We start from the raw sequence: 9,231 nt of genomic DNA, 5'->3' as shown, positions 1-9,231 counted from the left end.
GAAGACCTCGAATCTGATTGGACGGACTCCTATTCAGCCACATGTGTGAACAAATGCCTCTAAGCTGATTTGTTTTCTAAAATAAATCTAGTTTGAGTCCTAATCTATACCTGTGTGTTTGCTTCTTTACACCACTGTTAACAGTTTAGGCTGTTAGATTGTTCCAGATAAGACAAGTACAAGATTCTTCAGAGCCGTTCTACCACGAGCCTGACAGGAAGAACTCTAACAGCTACTGAATGTTCCTGTGGTTCCCTCAAGGCTACAGGAGGAGTCCTACGAGGACGAGCTGGTCCACCTGATGGCGGCCAGTCGCTGCAGTTCAAAGCCAACACCGACTACGTGGACTTCTACTGGACCACACGGAGGCCTTCAAACCGGACCAACAAGTTCACCGACTCCCCGACTCGTGGGTCTGAGGACGCCGCCGAGCCTCGGTCCAGCAGGCCTCCTGTCTGTGGGTGTTTGAGTGCTGAGAGGTTTGTGGATGCATGTGAATGTGTCTGTGTTGAAACAGCAGCTTTTGACTCAGTAACGCCGGGAAAAACCAAGAGCTCCTTTATTTGTGACTTCCACTAAAAAAACTGATGAAAATAAGTTTTCCAGGGTTCTGACTGATAACAGATTATTAAATAATGAAAATAATAGTTTAAATATTCCTTTAAACAATCCTTTTAGGTCTACATTTCCTTTACACTGACTTCTTGGTATATGTACAAGTATTTTGGGTGGAATATACCAATAAGCCCAATGTTCAAGGGTTCTTCTGGGAATATACCATTAAACCTTTTAGTTAAATGTTCCAAGATGTTGGGTAGAATATACCATCAGATCAACCTTTTAGGTCTACATTGGAAGATTTTAGAGTAGAATATTACTCCAAATCATCCCTTAGGTCTACATTTAAGGTGGAATACTCCTTTATACCAAGATTTTTTTTGGTCTACATTGAAGGATTTTAGGTGGAATATTCCTTTGAACAAACTTTTTAAGTTTCTGTTTAAGGATGTTGGGTGGAATATACCATCAGACCAACCTCCAAGGTCTACAGTAGTGAATTTTAGGTGGAATATACCATTAAACTCATCTTTTAGGTCTACATTGGAGGATTTTAGGTGGAATTTTCTTCCAACCCGTCTTTTAGTCTACATTTAAGGATGTTTAGGATGGTATATTCTTCCAAACCAACTTCTCAGGTCTACGTTTCAGGTGGAATATTCCTCCATACTAACTTTTTTGGTCTACATTGAAGGATTTTTTCTAAACCACCCTTTCGGGTCTATATTTGAGGTTTTAGGTGGAATATTCCTTTTAACCAGCCCCTCAGGTCTCTTTGAGGATTTTGGATGGAATACTCAGTTAAACCAACATCTTAGGTGCATGTCCAAGGATTTTTGGTGAAATGTTCCTTTAAGGTGGATGTGTGAGGACCTTGTAGGTGGAATACGTCCTGAAACCAACCTTTTAGGTCAACATTCAAAGATTTAAGGTGGAATATTCCTTTAAACCAACCTAAATTTCATGTTTTAATCATTATCAAGTGAGAAACCTCAATCCAGACTCCTCATAATGACGTTTGAGATTTATGCTGCTGTTATTTGTTTAGTCCAGACGAAATGACAGAAATCTACAACTGTAATTTTATTTCAGGACTGTTATTCAATGTCAAACCAATCCATGTGACTCTAAAAACTCAACAGCTTTACAAACTCTAAGATTAAACTCTCCACAAGGATCCAAAATAAGTTGGACTTCTACATGAGAGCTTTAATTATCCTTCACCTACTTCCTGAAAAGTTTGGTCAATAAAAAAGACAAAAACTAATATTTTCAGCTGAACTAAAGACAGATTTTGAGATTTTTCTGCTCACATGTGTTGCTGTAAACTTACTCTTTCAAATAAATTCCCTGCTTAACCCCCTGGAAACCAGCGTTTGTCCTGTTTTTGTGTTGCTCCTCGGCGACCCTAGACAGCCAGGTCCTAATGTTTTTTGAGCAACACACCATACTATGACGTTTTTACAATGATGGTTCTACTATGGAACCAGTTTGACATGTTCAGGTGTTCTTTGTGTGAAAACTCAGAGATTTCAGGTGTCAGAAGGTGATTTTCAACTTTCTTTGTTAACTTTCTGCTTCAACTTTAAATTAAATTTACTTGACTAACCCAGCCCTCTGGACTTCCAGTAAGCTGTGTTCCTATTGGCTGTCCAGGTGGCTGCTTGGTGTTATCAGGAACACCTGAGCAGCTCAGTGTCTTCCTGCTTTATGTGGCTGCAGACAAACATTTCCTCTGCTTCTCTTCACCACAGAACCGGGTTTGGCTCCATTGCATTAGTTTGTTCTTTAGGCGTTGGCTTGCAGCTTCCAGCAGTAAAATCGTCTTTAATGTGTTTCTTGGTGTGTTTTAGGGCTTTGTACTGGATAGTTGTCTTGGTAAAGGTGGTTCTTTAGCCACAGTTAGCACATGGTGCTAATGTGTGCAGTGATTAGTGGATTTGGTGCAGCTGAGTTGTGTCTTTATCTTGGCTGTAGTGAGTCTTTAGAGGTTTTTGGTCAGACACATTCTGTATTCTTGTTTGAGAACCAGCGTTGGTTGTCCAGAAGGTAAGAGTTCCTGTCCTGATTCTCTGTTCTCAGAGGTTCTCTGGTAGGTTGCAGGAGACTTTAGTGTTTGGGTTGTACTAGTTTGGTTTTTGTACGGTTTCATTTGGACGACTATCTTGAGGCCCCTCCATGTGGTTTAGTGAGGTTTTCTGGAACAGTTTTACAAAGCAACCTGCAGCAGAAGAGACTTTGAGAGTTTTTAAGAAGTTCTGGAGACCAGACTTTAGAGCAGCAGAAACATTTGTCAGCAGTTTGAGCAGGAGAAGGTGAGCTTCAGAGTAGAAATGAGACGGAAACCTTCTTGACCCGTGTTGTGAGGTCCTGTACCAAGAGTTTGAGCAGGTTGTGAAGTTTGTAGTTCTTTGGTCTGAAAGCACAAGAAGAGTCGACTCATTAAAGGAGAAAACAGGAGATATTGTTGGTTCTTCTGTCGCTCTGCAGTTTCCAGTTTCCTTAGACTGAATATCAAATTTATATTTTAAATGATTTACCATGTGAGCCCAAGAAGACTTCAATAAACTCCCTCCATCCCCTGGACACAACATATTTTATTACGATGTTAATTCTTTTTTTGTTGTTGTTTGTTTTTGAGTTTTACTCATAGTTTTAGCATAGTTTTTTCTCTTTGCTTGTTTAGTTTTGTAATCTGTGTGAAAGGTGCTAAACAAATAAAGCTGAATTGATAAACTGAATAATTGACTAACTCATGATTGTGACAACAGAAGTATTTTCATTGTGATTTAAGGGTTTGTTTCATTTTTAAGGTTGGGGTTAAAATCTTGACAGAAAAAAAGATTAAAGAAATAAACTACAGTAAAAAAGCAATTAAATCAAAGGAAAAACATTTAATATAATAAAACTTTTAAAAAGAATTAAACATTAAATACAATTAAATTATATTAGACAAAATATTAGATAATTAAACGGAAGATACAAAGCATGTAATTATGAAATTAAACAAAACTTTTTAAACAAAAATATTAAACATTAAAGATGAAATATTTTAGATAATTAAACATTTTAAAAATACAATTAAACAACAAGAATATTAAAAATTGTAAAAAAATACAAAACATTAAATTAGATTACTAAACCTTTAAAAATACAAAATATTTAATTAAAAAATTCAATGTTTAATTAGAAAATTAAATCTTATAGACAAAACTTTAAATAGGAATTAAAGAAAATACAATGAAGCATTTAAAAAGAAAATTAAACATTAAAAGGTGGTAAAACATTTAAAAAGAAAAACGTTAAAGATTTAATCAAAAAATTAAACACTGGGAAAGAAAATTTTTCAAACAAGCCGATAAAACATTTGAAAAAACAAACATTAAAAAGACAAAACATTTGTAAATCAAATCAGACATTAGAAAAGGATAAAGGGTGAGAAAAGAGCAAAACTAAACATTTAAGAAGAATCAAACTAAAGACAAAACATTTGAAAAGACACCAGTTAAACTTTAGAAGATCAAATTAAACAGAAGAGACAATAAAACGATCAAAAAGAGCAAAAACAGATAAAGGTCTTCAAGCGTTTTCTAGTCTGAAATGAAAACATCAAGTTGTTTCTTCAAACATTTCCTCTTCATATGTTCTTGCTTTGATTGTGGACAGATTTACTAAGAACTCATTTAAGAAAACTGCTTTCCAGATAAAGTCTACTAGTAGTTGAAGGCATCGATCAAACTAATGTTGCCTTCTGATCTCCACAAACTTTACTGTTCAGTGAAGAGAATCAAAGTTTGTTCAGGATTTCTAAAAAACCCACAGGTGAAGGTCTGAGGAGAACTCGGATGGTCTAAATGTGAAATCAAGACTCATGGTCACAAGTTTTAAGGCTTCTGTTAACCAGAAAGTTCAAACTAACAGAGAAGTACTGAGAAACTTTTAAAACTTCAGTCCTCAGACTGTCTGAAGGTTCAAACTAACAGAGAACTACTCAAGAACTTTTAGGATTTCAGTCCTCAGACTGTCTAAAGGTTCAAACTAACAGAGAACTACTCAGGAACTTTGAAGATATCAGTCCTTGGACTGTCTGAAGTTCAAACTAACAGAGAACTACTGTGGGACTTAGAAAATTTCAGCCCTCAGACTGTCTGAAAGGCTCATAATAACAGAGAACTACTCAGGAACTGAGAAGATATTCAGTCCTTGGACTGTGCTGAAAGGTTAAACCTAACAGGAGAACTACTGTGGGAACTTAGAAAATTTCAGCCCTCAGGCCCTGTGCTGAAAGCTCAGGACCTGAGGACTCCGGGGAGGTCGTGGAGGCTTTGGAATTCCTGGAACTGAGGTTCCACCCTCCAGCACAAAGGGCTGAAGTCCAACCTCCTGAGAAAAACGGTCGAGTAGAGACTACGAGTTAAAAAAAAACTCAGGAAAACGACAAAAATAGATGATAAGATGACGCAAAAAAAAGAAGAATTAGTATCTGAGCGAGTAGCTCAGGGGATAAGAAGAGACTACCAACTGGAAGGTCGCAGGTTCAAGACCCACACGGCATTTTCTTTCTTTGTCTTTGTCAGGATTTTGATAAAATTTAAGAAGTGTCTGGTCTTGAACCAGCGACCTGCAGCTCCATAGGCAAATCCTTAACTCACTGAGCTACAGATCAGATAAAAGAAATAAATTCGTCGTCCCTTTGGCATCGTAGTTCCTGAAGTGACCACATGGGGAGCCAAGGCGGAGTCTGGGTGGAGTCAGGGCGGAGAGTAGGCGGGGAGGTGGGTGGCGGCCTCCCCCCTCTACTCCCCCACCACCCACCACACCTTCCCCCGCCCGACGAGTTCTTCGAGTCTCCACGAGTTCTTCGAGTCTCCACGGGTTTTCCCGAGTTTCTGGAGTTTCCACCAGGTCGGAGGCAGAACAAGTTGTCATGAAGAGGTGTTGAAGTCGGCCAGGATGGACTGACTTTTTACAGCGACTAGAAGGAAGACACTAGAAGAGCAGGTCTTTAACCACCATCCATAAAATCCATGGAGTCGCTCCAGAGAAATGAAAGGTCAACTTTTATCAACCTCCATCCAGATGTTCAACTTGATATCTTTAGACATTTTTAGCACCACAAACCTTTAGTATCACACTTTATTATCATTTATTAGGACTTTAATGGAATCCACCAGCAGATTTAGTTTTTGTTGACAAACTTTATTCTTGTCGTCGTGGGACTGCAGTATTTAAAACTGTTCCTTCTATTTGACCTCATGTTTATTAGTTTTAGTGGAGAAAGTTATTTTAGTTGTCGATTAGTCTCTTAAAAACCAAATAATAAATTGGATTAGTCAAGAGGTTTAAATTTCTTACTTTGTCATATGACAAAAAAATAAAAATAAAGTGTCTTGAGACAATTTGACCTGTAATTGGCGTTATATAAATAAAATTGAATTAAAATTGTATGTATCTTGTAATGTTGGAGTAATTCAGCCATATATGTTGGAAAACACATTTTCTTTGTCCATTAATCTGTTGATTGTTTTCTCCAGTAATTCATTTCTTGTTTTGGTTTATAAAATGTCAAACCCAAATATATTCAGTTTACTGTCATAAAAACCAAAAAGATTTACATTCATGATGCAGGAATCAGGCAGTTTTTCACTTTTTATCTTAGTTTAGTCAGAAAGATAGTTGATAATGTGTGAATTGTTGCAGCTTGTGAGCCGTAGAAGGTTTTAATCTTTGGGGCCGAGTGTCAAAAAACATTTAGAAAAACATCAACAAAACACTCAACAAAGATTTGAACATCATTAAAGGGAAATCCAACTTTTGCATGACAATGTCTAATTAAAGGACATTTATTTCCAACGTAAATGTGTGATATTCATCCTCTGGAGCTTTCTCTTCACATCGTCTTCCACCTGGACTGGTTTGGTCGGGAGCATGTGCAACAAACATTTGAAAAACTGCACTTTAACATCAATGAATGACACTGAAGTTTAATCTCTACATAAATGAGACTGAGTCTGGATGTGCTGCTCTGTCATTAACTCCTAAGTTTAGGGAAAGTTCAAACAAAAGAGGACAGTTCAGATAAGACTTGAGAATGAGCTTATTTTGAACAAACATCTCAGACTTTCTGAGCTTCAGCACCTCTAGCAAGATATTTTAACAACAAGCAACTCAAGAGATCCAGAAGTTGGAGAGAGTTAGCTTTAGCTGAGCCAAAGAACATGTGGGACGCTAACCTAGCAAACATTTCAGACTTTTCTCTGTGAATTCTGAGAAATAATTTCCTATTTAATGACAGAGCTACACATCTTAACTCAGTCTCATTAAAACAGACTCTAATTCAGTGTCATCCATCCATATTAAAGTGCAGTTACCCAAAATGTTTGTTGCATGAGCTCCAACAAAACCTGTCCAGGTAGAAGGCCACTTTGACAAACAGGAAGTGGAAGATTCCAAGCAGATTTATAGAAGGGGGAACCGGACTGTACTAAGTGTGGTCGAGTATAGAGGGGTGTTTTGTGGGTTTTTAAGGCTGATAATGATTATTAGTGAGACATTTGGAGTAGATATTCATTTGCAGTAAATGAAAGTATTTAAAATCTTGGAGTTAAACTTAAGAACACAAACTCTAACAGAAAACTTTGTTGATACGTTTTTGTTTTGTTTACAGATGTTAAGTTAAAGGAGTTTTATTCGTGACGTATAACCAATCAAATCACTCCAGAAGACAGAGCGACCACAGGTAGATAAAGGTTCAGAGCCAAAGTAGCACCATTTTTAAATGTATTTATTACCGTAAATCAGTAAAAAATAAAATACTGATAATCAGTAAATCAGTCAGCCCACAATTACTACAATTCTACAATGTATGTCTCTTTCCTTTGACTTGTTATTTGTACAATATACGATGTATATGATGGCGTTTTTTCATACCAAAGGCTATACTATGATGTTTTCTAAGAGACATACGATGCTACTCTGTTTGTTCTGGCCTGGGCTGCACTCCTCCTCTGTTGTTTTCTGGATTGTACTCAGCTGCATGCCTTCGTCCACCCGGCCTCCGTTGACTCGTCCCGCCTGCCGTCTCTGGAGCTGAAGCTGGATTGGAACAGACCAAAGTACAGTCCAATCACGATGCCAGCTGCCTCTCAAAAGGCTCCTTCATCTGGTGGCACTTCTTCTGAGGGGAAGCTGAGCTGGCCCGGCAGAACTTTGGAGATGTGTTCCAGTGGTTGGTGGATGTGTGGGGAGATAGAGAGGGACCTTTGAATTGTTCAGAAAGGAAAACAGGGAACCCATTGGTAGTTTTAGTTTAGGGTGCTACTGCGGTGTGTTTTTGGGTTTTAAGAGGTGAACAGGAAGAGTTTTTTTTCGTATTGATTATCTTTTACTTTGTTCCTGGTTGGAATGCCCATCAATGTCAACATGAAGTTCACTTTTAGTTCTGTTTATTTATTTTTATTTTACTAACACCCATTTGTTTTTAACCCCCTCACATGTTGTGTTGTTGTAAACTTACTCTTTCAAATAAATACTCGTCTAACCCTCTGGAAACCAGCATTTGGACTGTTTTGGTGTTGCTCCTCATCTACTTAGACAGCCAGGACAAAACAACGTTTTGTGGACCAAAGGCTATACTATGACATTTTCAGAGTGACTGCTATACTATGACGTTTTTTGGGACAAGGCTATACTATGATGTTTTTAGAGTGACATGCTATACTATGACGTTTTTTGAGCCACATGCTATACTATGACGTTTTTAGAGCGACATGCTATACGATGACGTTTTTAGAGCGACATGCTATACTATGACGTTTTTAGATCGACATGCTATAGTATGACGTTTTTAGATCAACATGCTATAGCATGACATTTTTAGAGCAACACGCTATGCTGTGACATTGCAAGAGCGACATGCTTACGATGACGTTTTTTGGACGACATGCTATACTGTGACGTTTTTTGGGCGACATGCTATACAATGACGTTTTTAGAGCGACATGCTATACGATGACGTTTTTAGAGCGACATGCTATGCTATGACGTTTTTTGGGTGACATGCTATACTGTGACGTTTTTTTGAGCACATGCTATACTATGACATTTGAAGAGCGACATGCTATAATATGACGTTTTTAGAGCAACATGCTATACTATGACGTTTCTAGAGCGACATGCTATACTATGACGTTTCAAGAGCGACATGCTATACGATGACGTTTTTGGACAACATGCTCTACTATGACGTTTTTTTGGGCGACATGCTATACTATGACATTTTCAGAGCGACATGCTATACTATGACGTTTTTAGATCAACATGCTATAGCATGACATTTTTAGAGCAACACGCTATGCTGTGACATTGCAAGAGCGACATGCTATACGATGACGTTTTTTGGACGACATGCTATACTGTGACGTTTTTTGGGCGACATGCTATACAATGACGTTTTTAGAGCGACATGCTATACTATGACGTTTTTAGAGCGACATGCTATACTATGACGTTTTTTGGACCAAAGGCTAACTATGAGGTTTTTAGAGTGACATGCTATACTATGTCGTTTTTTAGCGCCATGCTATACTATGACGTTTTTTGAGCCACATGCTATGCTATGACATTTTTGGGCGAATGCTATACTGTGACGTTTCAAAAGCGATATGCTAGACT

The 9,231-nt window shown here is 37.8% G+C and overlaps 1 long non-coding RNA gene across 1 annotated transcript in view; it reads right to left on the bottom strand.

The window, feature by feature from the left end:
• Window positions 1-7,326: 7,326 nt before the first annotated feature.
• LOC129349996 (uncharacterized) overlaps window positions 7,327-9,231 on the bottom strand; it is an 8,042-nt gene continuing 6,137 nt past the window's right edge. Inside the window, exon 2 of the long non-coding RNA XR_008603180.1 lies at window positions 7,327-7,818. This is a non-coding gene — a long non-coding RNA (uncharacterized LOC129349996). The remainder of the gene's footprint in view (window positions 7,819-9,231) is intronic.

This window comes from Amphiprion ocellaris, chromosome 11 (genome assembly GCF_022539595.1).
Source record: "Amphiprion ocellaris isolate individual 3 ecotype Okinawa chromosome 11, ASM2253959v1, whole genome shotgun sequence".
NCBI lineage: Eukaryota > Metazoa > Chordata > Actinopteri > Pomacentridae > Amphiprion > Amphiprion ocellaris.
This window is presented reverse-complemented; position numbering and strand designations above follow the sequence as displayed.